Below are 16,963 nucleotides of genomic sequence, written 5' to 3' on the forward strand. Positions count from 1 at the left end.
AGGCCAGGAGTTCAAGAATGCCCTGTCCAATATAGCAAGTTCCCATCTCTATTAAAATTAAAAATAAAAAAATAAAAAGAATGTAGTTGTGAGCATGAACAAGGGCTAGGAATAAGGACTAGGGAACTGGAGGGAGTAAAGGGATGGAGCTGAAAGGCAGGGTCAGGGTTAAGGGCTGGAGGTGCGGGTGAAAAGATGTGTATAAAATGACAGTGAAGGGAATGAAAATGAGAGCAAGTGCTCTGAAGAGGTGGCAGGAAGGGTTTTTCTTCTCCCATTCTTTTACTTAAATCCTTTCATTGCTAATACCACATGCTACCATCACAGACCACAGACCCCAATGTCAACAGATCTCAGTCTGGAAGACTAGGAGGAAGCAGGACGAGCTTTATCTTCTCCCACTGTAACTGCCCAATGGGTTCACCTTGCCCCCTGCCTAGACAGAGGTGATTTATCAACATAGGGGAACTGCAATAGAGAAAGAGTAATTCACGCAAAGCCGGCTGTGCAAGAGACCAGAGTTTTATTTATTACTCAAATCAGTCTCCCTGAGCATCTGGGGATCAGCGTTTTTTAAGGACAACTTGGTGGGTTGGGGGGAAGCCAGTGAGCTGGGAGTGCTGACTGGTCAGGTCAGAGATGACATCAAAAGGAGTCTTCTTCTGCTGAGTCAGTTCCTGGGTGGGGGCCACAAGATTAGATGAGCCAGTTTATTGATCTGGGTGGTGCCAGTTGATTCATCAAATGCTGGGGTCTGCAAGATATCTCAAGCATTGATCTTAGGAGCAGTTTAGGGAGGGTCAGAATCTGGTAGCCTCCAGCTGCGTGACTCCTAAACCATAATTTCTTTTCTTTTTTTTTTTTTTTTTTTTTTTGAGATGGAGTTTCACTCTTGTTGCCCAGGCTGGATTGCAATGGCATGATCTTGGCTCACTGCAACCTCCGCCTTCCGGGTTCAAGCGATTCTCCTGCCTCAGCCTCCTGAGTAGCAGGGACTATAGGCATACACCACCAAGACCGGCTAATTTTTTGTATTTTTAGTAGAGACAGGGTTTCACCATGTTGGTCAGGCTGGTCTCCAACTCCTGGCCTCAGGTGATCCACCCATCTTGGCCTCCCAAAGTGTTCGGATTACAGGCATGAGCCATAATTTCTAATCTCGTGGCTACTGTTAGTCCTACAAAGGCAGTCCTCCCCAGGCAAGTAGGAGGTTTTGGGAAAGGACTGTTATTGTCTTTGTTTTCAAAAACTATAAACTATAACCTAAGTTCCTCCCAAAGTTAGTTCAGCCTATGCCCAGGAATGAACAAGGACAGTTTGGAGTTAGAACCAAGATGGAGTTGGTTAGGTTAGATCTCTTTCACTGTCTCAGTGCTTTGGAGCAAGCTGCAGTGAGAGGGTAGGAAGGTGCCACACTTCTTTGTCACACGCCTGCTCCCACTTCACCTTCTGCCATGAGTAAAAGTTTCCTGAGGCCTCCCCAAAAGTCAAGCAGGTACTGGCACCATGCTTGTACAGCCTGTAGAACTGTGAGCCATTAAGCCTCTTTTCTTTTTTTTTTTTTTTTTTTGAGACGGAGTCTCGCTCTGTCACCCAGGCTGGAGTGCGGTGGCCGGATCTCAGCTCACTGCAAGCTCCGCCTCCCGGGTTCACGCCATTCTCCTGCCTCAGCCTCCCGAGTAGCTGGGACTATAGGCGCCCGCCACCTCGCCCGGCTAGTTTTTTGTATTTTTTAGTAGAGACGGGGTTTCACCGTGTTAGCCAGGATGGTCTCGATCTCCTGACCTCGTGATCCGCCCGTCTCGGCCTCCCAAAGTGCTGGGATTACAGGCGTGAGCCACCGCGCCCGGCCAAGCCTCTTTTCTTTATAAGCTACCCAGTATTTCTTTATAGCAACACAAGAACAGACCAATGAAGTGACCCACTAGCAGAGTGCTGCCTTAAAGACTGACATGCCACAGGAAGTCACTTACATGATAGAGTCTGAAAGCACTACATTGAAACTTCAAAATAATTTATGGCAAATGTAACTGCCTCATCCTGCTAGAATTTTTTTTTTTTTTTTTAAGACGGAGTCTTGCTGTCACCAGGCTGGAGTGCAGTGGCATGATCTCGGCTCATTGCAACCTCTGACTCCCGGGTTCAAGTGATTCTCCTGCCTCAGCCTCCCGAGTAGCTGGGACTACAGACGCACACACCCATGCCCGGTTATTTTTTTTTTTTTTTTTTTTTTTGTATTTTTAGTAGAGACAGGGTTTCACCATGTTGGTCAGGCTGGTCTTGAACTCCTGACCTTGTGATCTGCCTGCCTCAGCCGCCCAAAGTGCTGGGATTACAGGCATGAGCCACTGGGCCTGGCCCATCCTGCTAGAATTTTATACTTGCACTGTACCTGTCTAGAAATTTCCTTTTCTCTTGTGCTACATTTTCCTAAAATTTTAAATAACTAGCTTGCCACTTTAATAGCTACATCAAAGAACATCTTTAGCCAGTTAACACTTTAAATATCATAAAAGTTTCACAAACGCATCTAAAAGTCCATAAAAACCAACTATTAGTGGCTTCTTTTAGCTGCCTGTAAATCTGAGACATGTATTTTAATATGTTTAAGAAATCTGAATGTCTTGACACCCTAGAAAATGCTGTCTGCCACCCATCCCAGTTGCCCCCCAAAATCTTTAAACAATTTTAAAAAATGTTTTCTTGGCAGGGCACAGTGGCTCACACCTGTAATCCCAGCACTTTGGGAGGCTGAGGTAGGTGGATCACCTGAGGTCAGGAGTTTGACATCAGCCTGACCAACATGGAGAACACCCGTCTCTACTAAAAATACAAAAAATTAGTGGGGCGTGGTGGCACATGCCTGTAATCCCAACTACTCGGGAGGCTGAGGCAGGAGGAGAATCGCTTGAACCTGGGAGGCAGAGGTTGCAGTGAGCCAAGATCGCACCACTGTACTCCAGCCTGGGCAACAAGAGCAAAATTCCATCTCAAAAAAAAAAATTGTTCTTTTCTTTCCGATCCCAATTGATGTGTAGCACAAACAATTTTTAAACATGTCTTTCATTGTCTTTTGCCCCTGACAGATAAAGAAACTTATTCCTTTTTTTTTCAGGTGGAGTCTCACTCTGTCACCCAGGCTGGAGTGCAGTGGCACAATCTCAGCTCACTGCAACCTCCAGTTCAAGCAATTCTCCTGCCTCAGCCTCCCGAGTAGCTGGCCTTACAGGCGTGCACTACCATGCCCAGCTAATTTTTTTTTATTTTTATAGAGATAGGGCTTCACCATATTGGCCAGGCTGGTCTCAAGCTACTGACCTTGTGATCCACCTACCTCAGCCTCCCAAAGAGCTGGGCCTGGCCAAGAAACTTATTTCTTAATGAAAAAAAATAGTCTGGCTAGGCACGGTGGCTCACACCTGTAATCCAAGCACTTCGGGAGGCTGAGGTGGGCAGATCACCTGACGTCAGAAGTTCGAAACCTGCCTGACCAACATGGAGAAACCCTGTCTCTACTAAAAATAAAAAAATAGCCGGGCATGGTGCCGCACGCCTGTAATCTCAGCTATTTGGGAGGCTGAGGCAGGAGAATCGCTTGAACCCGGGAGGGGGAGGCTGCAGTGAGCCAAGATCGCGCCATTGCACTCCAGCCTAGGCAACAAAAGCGAACACTCCCCCCTCCCAAAAAAATTAGGCCAGATGCAGGGTCTCACACCTGTAATCCCAGTACTTTGGGAGGCTGAGGCGGGAGGCTCACTTGAAGCCAGGTATTTGAGACCTGCTTGGTCAACACAGTGAAACCTCTTCTTTACAAAATTACTTTTTAATTAGCTGGGTGCAGGGCATGGTGGCTCACGTCTATAATCTCAACATGCTGAGAGGCCAAGGTGGGAGAAATGTTTGAGTCCAGGAGTCTAAGACCAGCCTGGGAAACATAGGGAGACCCCCACCTCTACAAAAACTACAAAAATTAGCTGGGCGTGGTGGTGCATGCCTGTAGTTCCAGCTACTTGGGAGGCTGGGTGTGAGAGGGTTGCTTGAGCCCAAGAGATTGGGGCTGCAGTGAGTTATGACCATCCCACTGCACTCCAGCCTGGGTGACAGAGCAAGACCCTATCTCAAAAGCAAAACAGAACAAAGTAGAAAGAAAAAAAAAAAACTAAACTTTTATCAAGATGAAAACTATGACAAAGCATTGGAGCACTATTATTATGGTGCCTTTCCAAAAGAGAAGATGAAAATGGACTTAATCCATTTCTTACACCTAGTTTACTTTCAAAGCAGTATATGCCTTCACTTCTCAATCATTTATCAAATCAATAATGCTCAGCAAGTGACCTATACTTGACCTGCAGAATTGCTTTTGATCATCTATTCAAAATAAGTACAATGTAAGTAACTTAAACGTGTTTAGATTTTTGTAGCATTTCTGGGCTCCTCCCACAACGGAATGCCCAAACACTGGATTTTCTTTTCCCGGTCTTTCTTCCTCAAATTCTCTTTGCAAAAAAGACTAAAACATAACGACTATAAAGGTGAAAGCCTTGCATTTTTAGAGGAAGATGGTTGAGTGGATTTTACATTATAATTGACTAATTAAGATGTACTGAAAAATTAATTATACCATGTCAACAATATCAAGCATAGAAAAAAAGGGGAGCAACTCACCTTAAGCATTTTAAACTTAAGAAATTGGCAATCAGCCAGGTGCAGTGGCTCTCATGCCCGCAATCACTCACTTTGGGAGGCTGAGGCAGGTGGATCACTTGAGGTCAGGAGTTCAAGACCAGCCTGGCCAACATGGTGAAACCCTGTCTCCATCAAAAAATACAAAAATTAGTGGGGCATGGTGCCACGAGCTATAGTCCCAGCTACTCGGGGGGCTGAGACACAAGAATCATTTGAAACCAGGAGGCGGAAGTTGCATCGAGCTGAAATCAGATTGCACCACTGCACTCAAGCCTAGGTGACAGAGTGAGACGCTGTCTCAAAAAAAAAATAAATTAGGAATAAAGGCATTTGTAAACCTGTTATCATACAAAGTAACAGATGACCAAGTATAATTTCCAAAGAGTAGACCTATCACTTAGTCATCCTTTAAAATCTGTAAAATGAACATTTTATTTGTTAATTTCCATTTATATAAGGAAAAATATCACTCTCGATAGGCTTCTTTTCAGTGACAAACATTTTCCAGAGCAGGAAAGCAAGTTAGGAAAATAGGAAAATTCACTGGTTACAATTATAATGAATTAGTTGGGTACAAAAGACTCTTTATGGGGGGCAGGGAGCCAGGATTTTACTATGTTGCCTGGGCTGGTTTGAACTCAAGTGATCCTCCTGCCTCAGGCTCCCAAGTAGTTGGGACTACAGGTGTGTGCCACCTGGGCTAAAAGTCTATTAATTTTACTAAATTTTATTAAATCTAAGATGTCTGTACGGCCGGGCACGGTGGCTCAAGCCTGTAATCCCAGCACTTTGGGAGGCCGAGACGGGCGGATCACGAGGTCAGGAGATCGAGACCATCCTGGCTAACCCAGTGAAACCCCGTCTCTACTAAAAAATACAAAAAACTAGCCAGGCGAGGTGGCAGGCGCTTGTAGTTCCAGCTACTCGGGAGGCTGAGGCAGGAGAATGGCGTGAACCCGGGAGGCGGAGCTTGCAGTGAGCTGAGATCTGGCCACTGCACTCCAGCCTGGGCGAGCTAGACTCCGTCTCAAAAAAAAAAAAAAAAATCTAAGATGTCTGTGATTATAAAACGCATTATTTCATGTAACACTAGGAAAAAAACTGCCAATTGAGCTATGGCATAATGCTTAGTTACGGTATCCTGTCTTCAAGGAAGAAGGAAAACCGACTGCCAATGACTACTAATGATAGAGGCAGGAGACAGACAAATGCCTAGGCAGATAGGGGCACATCCCCAGGGAAACCCTACCTCCAAGCCAAAGACAGTTTAAAGCCTGAAAGCCAAGCTACAAGTCAAATCCATGGACCAGATTGAGAACCTGTCTTCCCGTTTGATGTGCTTTCTTCTGATTGATCCCCAACTTTCACCTATTTTACATATACCTACCCCTTTCCTAATTGGTTTTCTACACTGTCGTACCCACCTTTGAGTGGTGTCTTTGCTTTAACCTTGTTTTTTTTTTTTGAGACAGGGTCTCACTCTGTCTGCAAGACTGGAGTGCAGTGGCAGGCTCTCAGCTCAATGCAACCTCTGCCTCCCAGGCTCAATCGATTCTTCTGCCTCAGCCTCCCGAGTAGCTGGGATTACAGGCGCACTTCACCATGCTGGGCTCATTTTTGTATTTTTAGTAGAGACAGGGTTTCATCATGTTGGCCAGATTGGCCTCGAACTCCTGACCTCAGGCAATCTGCCCACCTCAGCCTCCACAACTGCAGCAATTACAGGCGTGAGCCACCATACCGGCCTTCCCTTTAACCTTTTTGCATACTCAGAAACCGATCAGCACACACTCCCCATTCTGAGTCCCTAAGAAGCCCCAGAACCAGCCACACTGGGAAAGAAGCCACCTGACTGCAGGGGTGGGGGACCACCCCTGAATGTCCTCTTCTCTGAGGCACTCAATAAAATTCTTCTCTGCCCTCCTCACCCTTCGAATTGTCAGAGTAATCTCGTTCTTCTTGAACAAGGGACAAGGGTTTGGGAACCACTAAATGCGGGTACAAGCTGTAACACAAGTGGTCCGAGTGGGTGGAGGGTGGTGGGTGGCGCATCACTCCTGTTGGCAAAGTGGTTAAGAAAAATCCAACATCACCAATAAAATAATCTTGGAGAGTAAGAATATCTATTATAGTAAGTAGTCCAACACAGTTCCTAATCTGTTTGGGATGTCAAGATAAATCAAAGCTTTTAGGAAATATATGTATAACTAATAAAATGAAAGGCACCTCCAAAACTGGATCTTGAAATTAAAAGCCACTATTCAGTGGTGAAAATGATGAAAACATATGTAAAGAACAATAGTTCACTCAGAAACAGCTAGTCTTTTAGGAGATGAGAAGTTCACTTCACACTTAGACAAAAGGCAGTGTAGTGCTACATTCCATCCCACCCGCTACGCTAACAAAACTGGCTCTACTAGACAACATCCATATTTGAGAAATATTACATACAGTAAAAGAAAAATCACATGCTTAAAACTGACAGAGGGAAAGTATTTAAAATTAATTCACATGAAAAAAAAAGTTGAGGCCGGGCGCGGTGGCTCAAGCCTGTAATCCCAGCACTTTGGGAGGCCGAGACGGGCGGATCACGAGGTCAGGAGATCGAGACCATCCTGGCTAACACGGTGAAACCCCCTCTCTACTAAAAAATACAAAAAACTAGCTGGGCGCGGTGGCGGGCGTCGGTAGTCCCAGCTACTCGGGAGGCTGAGGCAGGAGAATGGCGTGAACCCGGGAGGCGGAGCTTGCAGTGAGCCGAGATCCGGCCATAGCACTCCAGCCTGGGCGACAGAGCGAGACTCCGTCTCAAAAAAAAAAAAAAAAAAGTTGAAACCTAACATAGAATCAATACCTTGGGTTCTTTTTTCCATTTCCAAAACGAATGTGAGCCAGATTCAAAATTCTCTGTCAGCACTACACCAGGTTTTGTCAAATTCACTGAACACAAGATTTTTTTAAGTCTCCAATTTGATATAATTCATGCTGAGTTCTTTAACTACTATTTGATATCCTAGTGATTTTTTATTACTTCCACTTTGGGGACAGTCTTGTGAGTCTCTTTTGAGAGCGTTCACTCTTAAGCTTGTAAGATGCCTTTCCTCCAAATCTTACCATTTTCAGAATTTTGCTACAGACATATCAATTAACCAAAATCCAGCATCTTCAGCTAACTAAAAGTTTTGACACAACTTTTAGGGAAAGGTGCAAATCTCTAGTAAACAGGTTGACTTCAGGACTCCTCAAAAAAAGAGTCTGCTTATTCAGCAAAACCCAAGGGCCCAGAACAGGTCCCCACCCAGGCAGTCTTACCTGTAAGGTCACCAAGCTGGCTGTGGTGGCCAGGTCAATCTTCCCAAATTTGATGAGATTTCCAGAAGGGTTAAAAGGAACAGTGAACGGTTTCCTTTGGCTTAGGGGCTTTTCTCTAAAATCCTTCTCTTCTTCCCATCTGGTCTTTTCCCTCTGAACTATTAGCTTACTGCCAACCACCGTCACCACAGATATCACAAGAGTTTAGGCAAATGAAAAGCAAGTTCTACCCAGCCTTTTACATCTAAGGCACAACAGCCCATACTAGCACAACAAATTACCAATAATGACTAAGGCACAGCATTCTCTTCAACTTCTAAAGAAAAGCCTGTAACGTCTTCTACTTAATACAAGTGAAAAATAAGAGAATATGCTTTGGAATATTTTTTGCTTCAATTTTTGAAGGTGAAGAGTTTCTTCTATTCAAGTTAACTAGAGTCAGAGACTACTACTTAGGAATCAAGACTTTACTGTGCTTTCACCTAAATTTTTTCCTCCAAATTATTTAGGATTTGTCTTCTGTTCAGAAAATTAGTTTCCATAGTACCCTTCACTATGCCAGAATGCTGACTTAATTAAAAAATGGCCGTTTTTAAAGGAAAAAACTAACCTTCAACTCCCCTTAATTCACTGCCTTTTATTATTGACATACAAATCTGTCCTCCAAACAGGAGAACATGGGACAGCAGTGTCTAACCACCGCATCCCCCACAGCTCCTCGCACGAAGCCTGGGAGTAATGGGCATTCAATAAATGCCTATTAAACACTTCAATCCTCTCTTAACAAGTTGGTGCATTCCAAAACACTGGCTCCACCCCTCCAGGATCGGCCGCCGGCTCCCGATGGCAGTTTGCCTATGGCTTTGCTCTGGTGAAATCAAACCTCGTCGCTCAAGAAGACCCAGGATGGGGGCAAGGGAGCCGTCCGACCCCATCCCGCAAGGCAGCAGATCCTCTCTTCATTCCACCAGGCCGTTGGGCCTGAGGCCTTTCCCACCCCATTCGGGAACCTACGTAGCCAGCCAGAGATCCGCAGGGGTACCAGCTCCCGCCCCAGCCTGCAGACAGCCTGGCGTCGGGACACCGGGGACGCCTGCGCAGAAGAACGCGCCTGGCCCCTTCGCTCTGACGGTAACAATGCCCCCTCAGGAACACAGTCAGGGTAGGCTGGGGGCACCAGTACACGTCTGCGCGCTCCCCGACGCCTTGGCGCGCCCCTGGTGCTCAACCTTCCCCACGTGAGCGCGCCCGCCATCACGACACTCCCTGACGGGGTCTCCTCACCTGAGCCGGGCTCCGCCCCCCTCCTCCTCGCTGAAGGAGGCGGTGACCCCTCTCCGATCGGACTCGGCAGTGTCAGAGGAGGTGGGAACGTCCAGACCTGCGTCTCCGTTATGGGACTTCCTCCCCCTTCCGCCCGCCCCCCTCCCACCCCGCCTCTAGTACCCTAGCTCCTTCAGCCAGTTCGCCGCGGCACTCCGAGAACACCGCGGCGGCGCCTGAGGATAAACGGAAGTGACGTAATGCAAGAGCGCCTACTCCGCCCTTTTCCTCCTCCCCCGGTGGGGTTACAACCAATCAGCAACGGGGAGGGCGGGGCCGGGGTAGGAATGCAGCCAGCCGGCGCGCGGAACCCGGAGGAATTTCTTTGGCCCCCAGAAAAACTGACCAATCCACGGTCCCTGGAGTCTGGTTGTGTTTACTACCGACTGATTCCGTGAGCTCTCTGACCAATCACCCTTTGCCTTACAACACGTACAACGGTTAACAAATGCCTTTTAGGGCGGGATTTATCACTAAACCGCTCCAGGTTTGGACTATAGAAATGCAGCTGTTCGCTGCAACCAATCAAAACCCTCTGTGGTTTAGGCAAGCGGGCTTTCCGCCTAATTCCGCCAATCATAACAACGACTGCGTGAAGTCTGAGGGCGCCCGAGAGGCGGGCCCTCAGGGCAGCCTTACCGCCATTGGCTGGTCCTGAAGGATTTTTCCACCCACGTGGTGCCCGGCCCTTTAGTGACCCAGGGCTCTTCTCCCGGGGTGAATTCCCTTCGCTGAACACACACAAGTACGGGGTTGGAGATTTGAGTTCCCACTTCATGGATGTTGGGAAAGATAAGATTCCAAGAGGCTCTTTAGGTTGAACTAAGCCGAAGTCCAGGGTAAAAACGGCGAATAAAAAAGGTCGGACCCCGCCCCTCGTCCAGCCGGGTGGCTGCGCGTCTGGAAACGGTGGCGCCACAGGAGCCTGGCGCCTGGCCCCGCACTGGGCCGCAGGTCATATAAGCCTGTCGTCTCCGTGCCCAGATTCATAATCACCCGCACCCCAAAAAACAAAATAGGAAGCGCTAAGCTCTCCCATTCATGTCCCAAACGTGGAAGGGTCGCGTACTTGTATGAGACGCGATCTGAAAAGTGCGAGCGCCGCGGCGACGCTCGGGTTTCCAGGTGCACACTGGGAGAGAGAACCCGAGCCCTCAGCATCGGGCACAGGGGCCAGGGAAGAAGCCCCCTTTCTTCGGGTGAGGACGGCAGAAAAAAGCTCCCTTCTCCTGTGCAGCTTGTCTGGGAGCGCTGCTTGGCTCTGGAGACAAAGGCAGGCTCGCGAACATGGCTGTGTTCTGGGGGTGGGGGTTAAGGGTCTTGGAGGAGCTCCCATAAAAATGGAACTCCTGGCCAGGCGCGATGGCTCACGCCTATAATCGCAGCAATTGGGAAGGCTGAGGCGGGCAGATGGCCTGAGGTCAGGAGTTTGAGACCAGCCTGGCCAATATGGTGAAACCCCGTCTCTACTAAAAATGCAAGAATTAGGTGGCGGGCGCCTGTAATCCCAGCCAGCTACTCGGGAGGCTGAGGCAGGAGAATCACTTGAACCCGGGAGGCGGAGGTTGCAGTAAGCCGAGATCGCGCCGCTGCACTCCAGCCTAGGCCACAGAGTGAGATTTCGTTGCGAGAGGCAGGGGGAGGAACTCTCCGCTTTACAGAATTGAACACACCGGATACCCCTACAGCTGATTCCATCCCTTCAGTTACCGGTTGGATGTGTTGATATCAAAAAGCAACCTGTTTGCATGGATTTCTTGAAGGCCTCGGTGGAGTCTGATGTTTAATTCTTTTCCTTAAGATTCGCTGACACTCTATAGCCATCACACATATTTTACTGCCAGATTCATTGGTAAAATAAAGAAAATATGGAATGATGACAGTAAGCCAGCCAATAGGAGAGATTCTTTTGCGTATGTGGCTCTCAAAGGTAAATGCCATGACCTAGATTACTCAGATTTACAGGCTCACAAAACTTTTTAAAATTGTATATTCAGAACTTAGGAGTGTGTGGAAGTGGACACCTGCTATATTGTGGTCGGGAGTATCACTGATGCCCTGTTTGACTATCACTTCGTAGTATCTATCAAAATTTAAAACATGCGTTTGTTCCCTTCTAGCTGGCAATTCCTTTCTAGAAATATATGCTACCCAAATACAAAGATGTGGAATAATAAACCCAAGGCTCTTTACCACAGCTTTGTTAGTACAAGGGGCGGGGGTGGGGGGAGAGGGGGAGTGGAGAACAAACCTAAATGTGCAACTAAAGATTACAAAAATTTGGTAAGTATCGTGACTCCTTCATGACTGAGGCTCCCATAGATGCAAAACGAAAGTAATAAAATCCTGCGGCCAGGCGCGGTGTCTCACACCTGTAATCCTAACACTTTGGGAGGCCGAGGAGGGTGGATCATGAGGTCAGGAGTTCGAGGCCAGCCTGTCCAACATGGCGAAACCCTATCTCTACTAACAAAATACAAAAATTAGCTGGGCATGGTGGCGGGCGCCTGTAATCCCAGCTACTCGTGAGGCTGAGGCAGGAGAATCACTTGAACCAGCGAGAAAGAGGTTGCAGTGAGCCGAGATCTCGCCATTGCACTCCAGCCTGGAGGACAGAGCAAGACTCCATCTCAGAAAAATAAATAAATACATATATACACACACACTTACATACATACATACATACAGGTACCTGCATGCGGAGGTACACGTAAAAGTTTGTGAATGTATGGCTGGCTGAGTGTGAAAGGATACTATCAAATGTTCATAATGTCATTCAGGGAAGGAGTGGAGGTGGTGGTGAGACGTTTTAAGAGGGCCTCCTTAGGCCGGGCATCGTGGCTCACGCCTGCAATTCCAGCATTTTGGGAGGTCGAGGCCGGTGGATTGCCTGAGGTAAGGAGTTTGAGACCAGCCTGGCCAATATGGCGAAACCTCGTCTCTACTAAAAATACAAAAAATTAGCTGGGCTTGGTGGCGCATGCCTGTAATCCCAGCTTTTCAGGAGGCTGAGGCAGGAGAATTGCTTGAACCCGGGAGGCGGAGGTTGCAGTGAGCCGAGATTGCGCCACTTCACTCCAACCTGGGCGAGAGAGAGAGACTCTGTTTAAAAAAAAAAGAGGGCCTCCTTAATTTTTAGTTTTACAGACAGATGTAGCAATTTAGTTCCTACAACAGGTGTTGTTACTTTAGTAGTATTTAGGAAAACCTGGAATTTCAGGTTGCTTAGATTTTCAAATCACTGACAAAATTATTCCTAAGGTAATCTATATATTTCCCCAAAAAAGTATCAATAAGATACTTCTTGAAATTAGACAACTAAATTCTAAGATTCATAAGGGGAGATAATATTGAAAGAATAAGCAAGACAGTCATGGAAAAAGTAAGTTGGATATCTACCTGTGAGGCAGGGGAACAGGATCTGGAGGCAGTGACCTTCAGACCCACTGCTGCTGACTGGTTATCAGAGGCTACTTCCTTTTCACCCCTACCTTTTTCTGCGTGGCAATTGCTCCGTGGCAGTTGTAAGCCCTCCGTTTTCTGCCTGACAGTTGAAATATGAAAATACCGGCCGGGTGCAGTGGCTTATGCCTGTAATCCCAGCACTTTGGGAGACCGAGGCAGTCGGATCCCCTGAGGTCAGGGATTTGAAACCAGCCCGGCCAACATGGTGAAACCCCTTCTCTACCAAAAGGAGAAAAATTAGCCAGGCGAGGTGGCGAGCGCCTGCAATCCCAGCTACTCAGGAGACTGAAGCAGGAGAATGGCGTTCACCCTGGAGGCAAAACTTGCAGTGAGCCGAGATCACGCCACTGCACTCCAGCCTGGGCAACAGTGCGAGACTCCATCTCAAAAAAGATAAAGAACAAAAATAAAAATAAAAAATGAGCCAGGTGTGGTGGCACATGCCTGTGATCACAGCTACTCGGGAGGCTGAGGCAGGAGAATTGCTTGAACCCAGGGGGTGGAGTCTGTGGTGAGCCGAAATCATGCCATTGCACTCCAGCCTGGGCAACAAGAGCGAAACTCCGTCTCAATAATTAAATAAATAAATAAATGTCTGCTTTCACTGCCTTGCTTTGTTTGTGTGCTTTGTCCAATTCTTCAAAATGCCAGAGAACATGGACAACTACCCTCAAGTGGTAACACCTGACTTTTTACAACAAATTTAATATCAATTTAATCAAATATGATATTTTTTAAACTAACCCATAATAGCAAAAGAAGAAAACCTGGAACAATTTTTTTTTTTTTTTTTTTAAAGATAGAGTCTTGCTCTGTCGCCCAGGCTGGAGTGCAGTGGCATGATCTCAGCTTATTGCAACCTCCACCTCCTAGGTTCAAGGAATTTTCCTGCCTCAGTCTCCCAAGGAGCTGGAACTCAGGGTCACGCCACCATGTCCAGATAATTTTTGTATTTTTTGGTAGAGGTGGGGTTTCGCTATGTTGACTAGGCTGGTCTTGAACTCCTGACCTCAGGTGGTCTGCTCACCTTGGCCTCCCGAAGTGCTGTGATTACAGATGTGAGCCACTGCACCTGGCCAAACAATGTATTTTATAATCTTGGAGTAAAGTAGACGTTTTTAAACAAAATACAAAACCTGAGAGAAAAAGTCTGATAAACGAAGCTAAACAATAATTTACATTTTTCAATTGTGCAAAAAAATTCCATAATTGAAAGACAAAGAACAGAGAAAACTATTTGCAACATATAACATAGACTTAAAAAAAATTTTTTTAGAGACAGTCTCACTCTGTCACCCAAGCTGGAGTACAGTGGCATGATAGACTCACCACAGCCTCGACCTCCTGGGCTCAAGCAATCCTCCTGCCTCAGCCTCCCTAGTAGCTGGGATTACAGGCATGTGCCATCATGCCTGGCAAGTTTTTATTTTTTGTAGAGATGGGGTCTCACTGTGTTGCCCAGGATGGTCTCAAATTCCTGGCCTCAAGCAATCCTCCTGCCTCAGCCTCCCAAAATGCTGGGATTACAAGCATGAGCCAATGTGCCCGGCCATAACATAGATTTAAAAGGCTAGGTTCCTTAATATATAAAGAGTTCCTGTATCTCAGTAAGACCAACAACCAACTGTAAAAGTAAGCAAAGGATACAAATAGAGAATTCATAGAACAGGACACAAAAATGGCTCACGCCTGTAATCCCAGCACTTTAGGAGGCTGAGGCTGGCGGATCATGAGGTCAGGAGTTTGAGACCAGCCTGATCCACATGTTGAAACCCCGTCTCAACTAAAAATAGAAAAATTAGCTGGGCGTGGTGGCACACGCCTGTAATTCCAGCTGCTCGGGAGGCTGAGGCAGGAGAATTGCTTGAAGCCGGGAGGCAGAGGTTGCAGTGAACTGAGATCGCGCCGCTACACTCCAGCCTAGGTGACCAGAGTACAGGGTGAGTCGCTTTATGGAATCTGACTAGCCTTTTCAGGTCTTTGTTAGTGTTATTCTGAAACACCAGCAGATGGAGATATTACCCCAGGAAAGGAAAGGAGGACTTTGCTTTTCTCCCTCTCCTTTCCCCCTCTGGAAAACCATTTTCCTTCTCTGAAAAATGATACTAAAAGAGAACTCCAGGTGTCTCTGAATTATTTCCAAACTAAATTTCCAAAAAAATATTATGTGTTAAATTCTGCCTGTGATTATCCACGATTTGAATATAAAAGAGGCCACTTGGCCGGGCGCAGTGGTTCACGCCTGTAATCCCAGCACTTTGGGAGGCTGAGGCGGGTGGATCACTTGAGGTCAGGAGTTCGAGACCAGCCTGGCCAACATGGTGAAACCCTGTCTCTACCAAAACTATAAAAACTAACCAGGCGTGGTGGTGGGTGCCTGTAATCCTGGCTACTCAGGAGGCTGAGGCAGGAGAATTGCTTGAATCCGGGAGGCGGAGGTTGCAGTGAGCCCAGATCACGCCACTGCACTCCAGCCTGGGCGACAAGAATGAGACTCTATCTCAAAAAATAAATAAATAAATAAATAAAATAAAAAAATAAAAGAGGCCACTATAGGTTTTTGCATTTTGGTTAATGCCTAAGAAGGGCTCCCTCCATCCTGCCCCATCCCAGTTATACAGGCACGTATGTATATGTACATGGTGTGATAGGTGTGTCTTTTGAATAACTGTTAAATAATTAAACAACACAGGGGTATAGTATGATCCCCTTCCCACCTACCCGACCATCAACACTTTGCTTCCATGGATAGAATATCTGTCATTTGGAATTCTTGCCTGTGGTAATTCTAGGAGTTTTTGCTTCAGTGGGTGTATTGTACTCTTCACCTTTTCTCCTTGCTACAAAACAGTCAATCCAGGGGACTTTCACAGAATTTATTTGACTGGCAAAGATGTGCCTTAAAAGGAAATCAGTCTGGTACAACTGTGCTTCCTAAACTTCAAGTGCGCATGAATCACCTGCAGATCCTCATTCAGAAGATTTGATAGGGTTGGAGATCCTACATTTCTAACAAGTTCCCAGGTGATGTCAAGGCTGCTGTTTCCATGGACCACACTTTGAGTAACAAGGCCATACAATGTGTTCCTATATCACAAGGGACCAAGATACTTCTCTTAAGAATTATACTTGGCTCATCATAGCCACTGTTATCTTGGTCACCTTTAACTTTGATTTAACTGTTCACATTTTAATTCAACCAAAAAACATTTATAGAGTCTGTTATGTGTAAACCCTATGCTAGTTGATTTCAACCAACATTACCAAACATGTTTGAGTTCCAGTCCCTGTGCTAGGCTTCCAAGATTAGTGATAATTCAGGCCCATTCTTTGCCGTGTCATTCATTAATTCATTCCATATTTATTGAGGGTCTACTATGTTCAGGAGTTGGAGATAAAGCAGTGATCAAAACAAACATAAATTTGTTTATTAACCCCCAAAGTGTTTATTGTTAACCCCAAATAAGTTTAGTGAGAAAAATGATCAATGGGGGGAGACAATCACACAATTAAGCTCTTCATCCTTATTTCTTCTTTCTTCTTCTTCCCTTTTCCTTCCCTGAACAATTCAATCCAAAATCATGAAGTGGGGCCAAGCAAGGTAGCCTTCCAAGGGAGGAAGGGCTATGAGAGCTAAATGCAACACATGATTCTTGACAGGACATTTTTGCTATAAAAACATGATTGGGCCAGCTGCAATGGCTCACACCTGTAATCCCAGAACTTTGGGAGGCCAAGGTGGGAGGATCACTTGAGCCCAGGAGTCTGAGACCAGCCCTGGCAACATAGTGAGACCTAGTCTCTACAAAAAATTTTTTTTAATTAAGAAAAAAAAAAAAAAAGCTGGCTGTGGTGGCATACACCTGTATGTTAGCTCGGAGGTTGTGGTGAGAGGATCACTTGCGCCCGGAAGGTCAAGGCTGCAGTGAGCCCTGTTTGCAACACTGCACTCCAGCCTGGGTGACAGACTGAGACCCTATCTCAAAAAACAAACAAACAACAAACGCTGGGACAATGGTAAACTTAAATGGGATGTGAGGATTACATGGTAGTAATGTACCAGTGTTAATTTCCTGATTGTTTTCTGTTTAATTTTTTTTTTTTTTTTTTTTTGGTCGCCCAGGCTACAGTGCAATGGCACCATCACAGCTCACTGCAGCCTTTGCCTCCTAGG

General features: G+C 46.4%; 1 protein-coding gene across 4 annotated transcripts in view; it reads right to left on the bottom strand.

The window, feature by feature from the left end:
* The window catches only part of LOC105477160 (zinc finger and BTB domain containing 5), a 50,236-nt gene extending 40,532 nt beyond the window's left edge, over positions 1-9,704 (bottom strand). For 2 of the 4 annotated variants that reach the window (XM_071078024.1, XM_071078023.1), the window contains exon 1: positions 9,286-9,430. The gene's annotated coding sequence lies outside the window, so the exon portion shown is untranslated. The other 2 variants (XM_071078020.1, XM_011733536.3) reach the window with 2 other exon arrangements.
* Between the last annotated feature and the right edge of the window lie 7,259 nt (positions 9,705-16,963).

The sequence above is a fragment of the Macaca nemestrina genome, chromosome 14, assembly GCF_043159975.1.
Source record: "Macaca nemestrina isolate mMacNem1 chromosome 14, mMacNem.hap1, whole genome shotgun sequence".
NCBI lineage: Eukaryota > Metazoa > Chordata > Mammalia > Primates > Cercopithecidae > Macaca > Macaca nemestrina.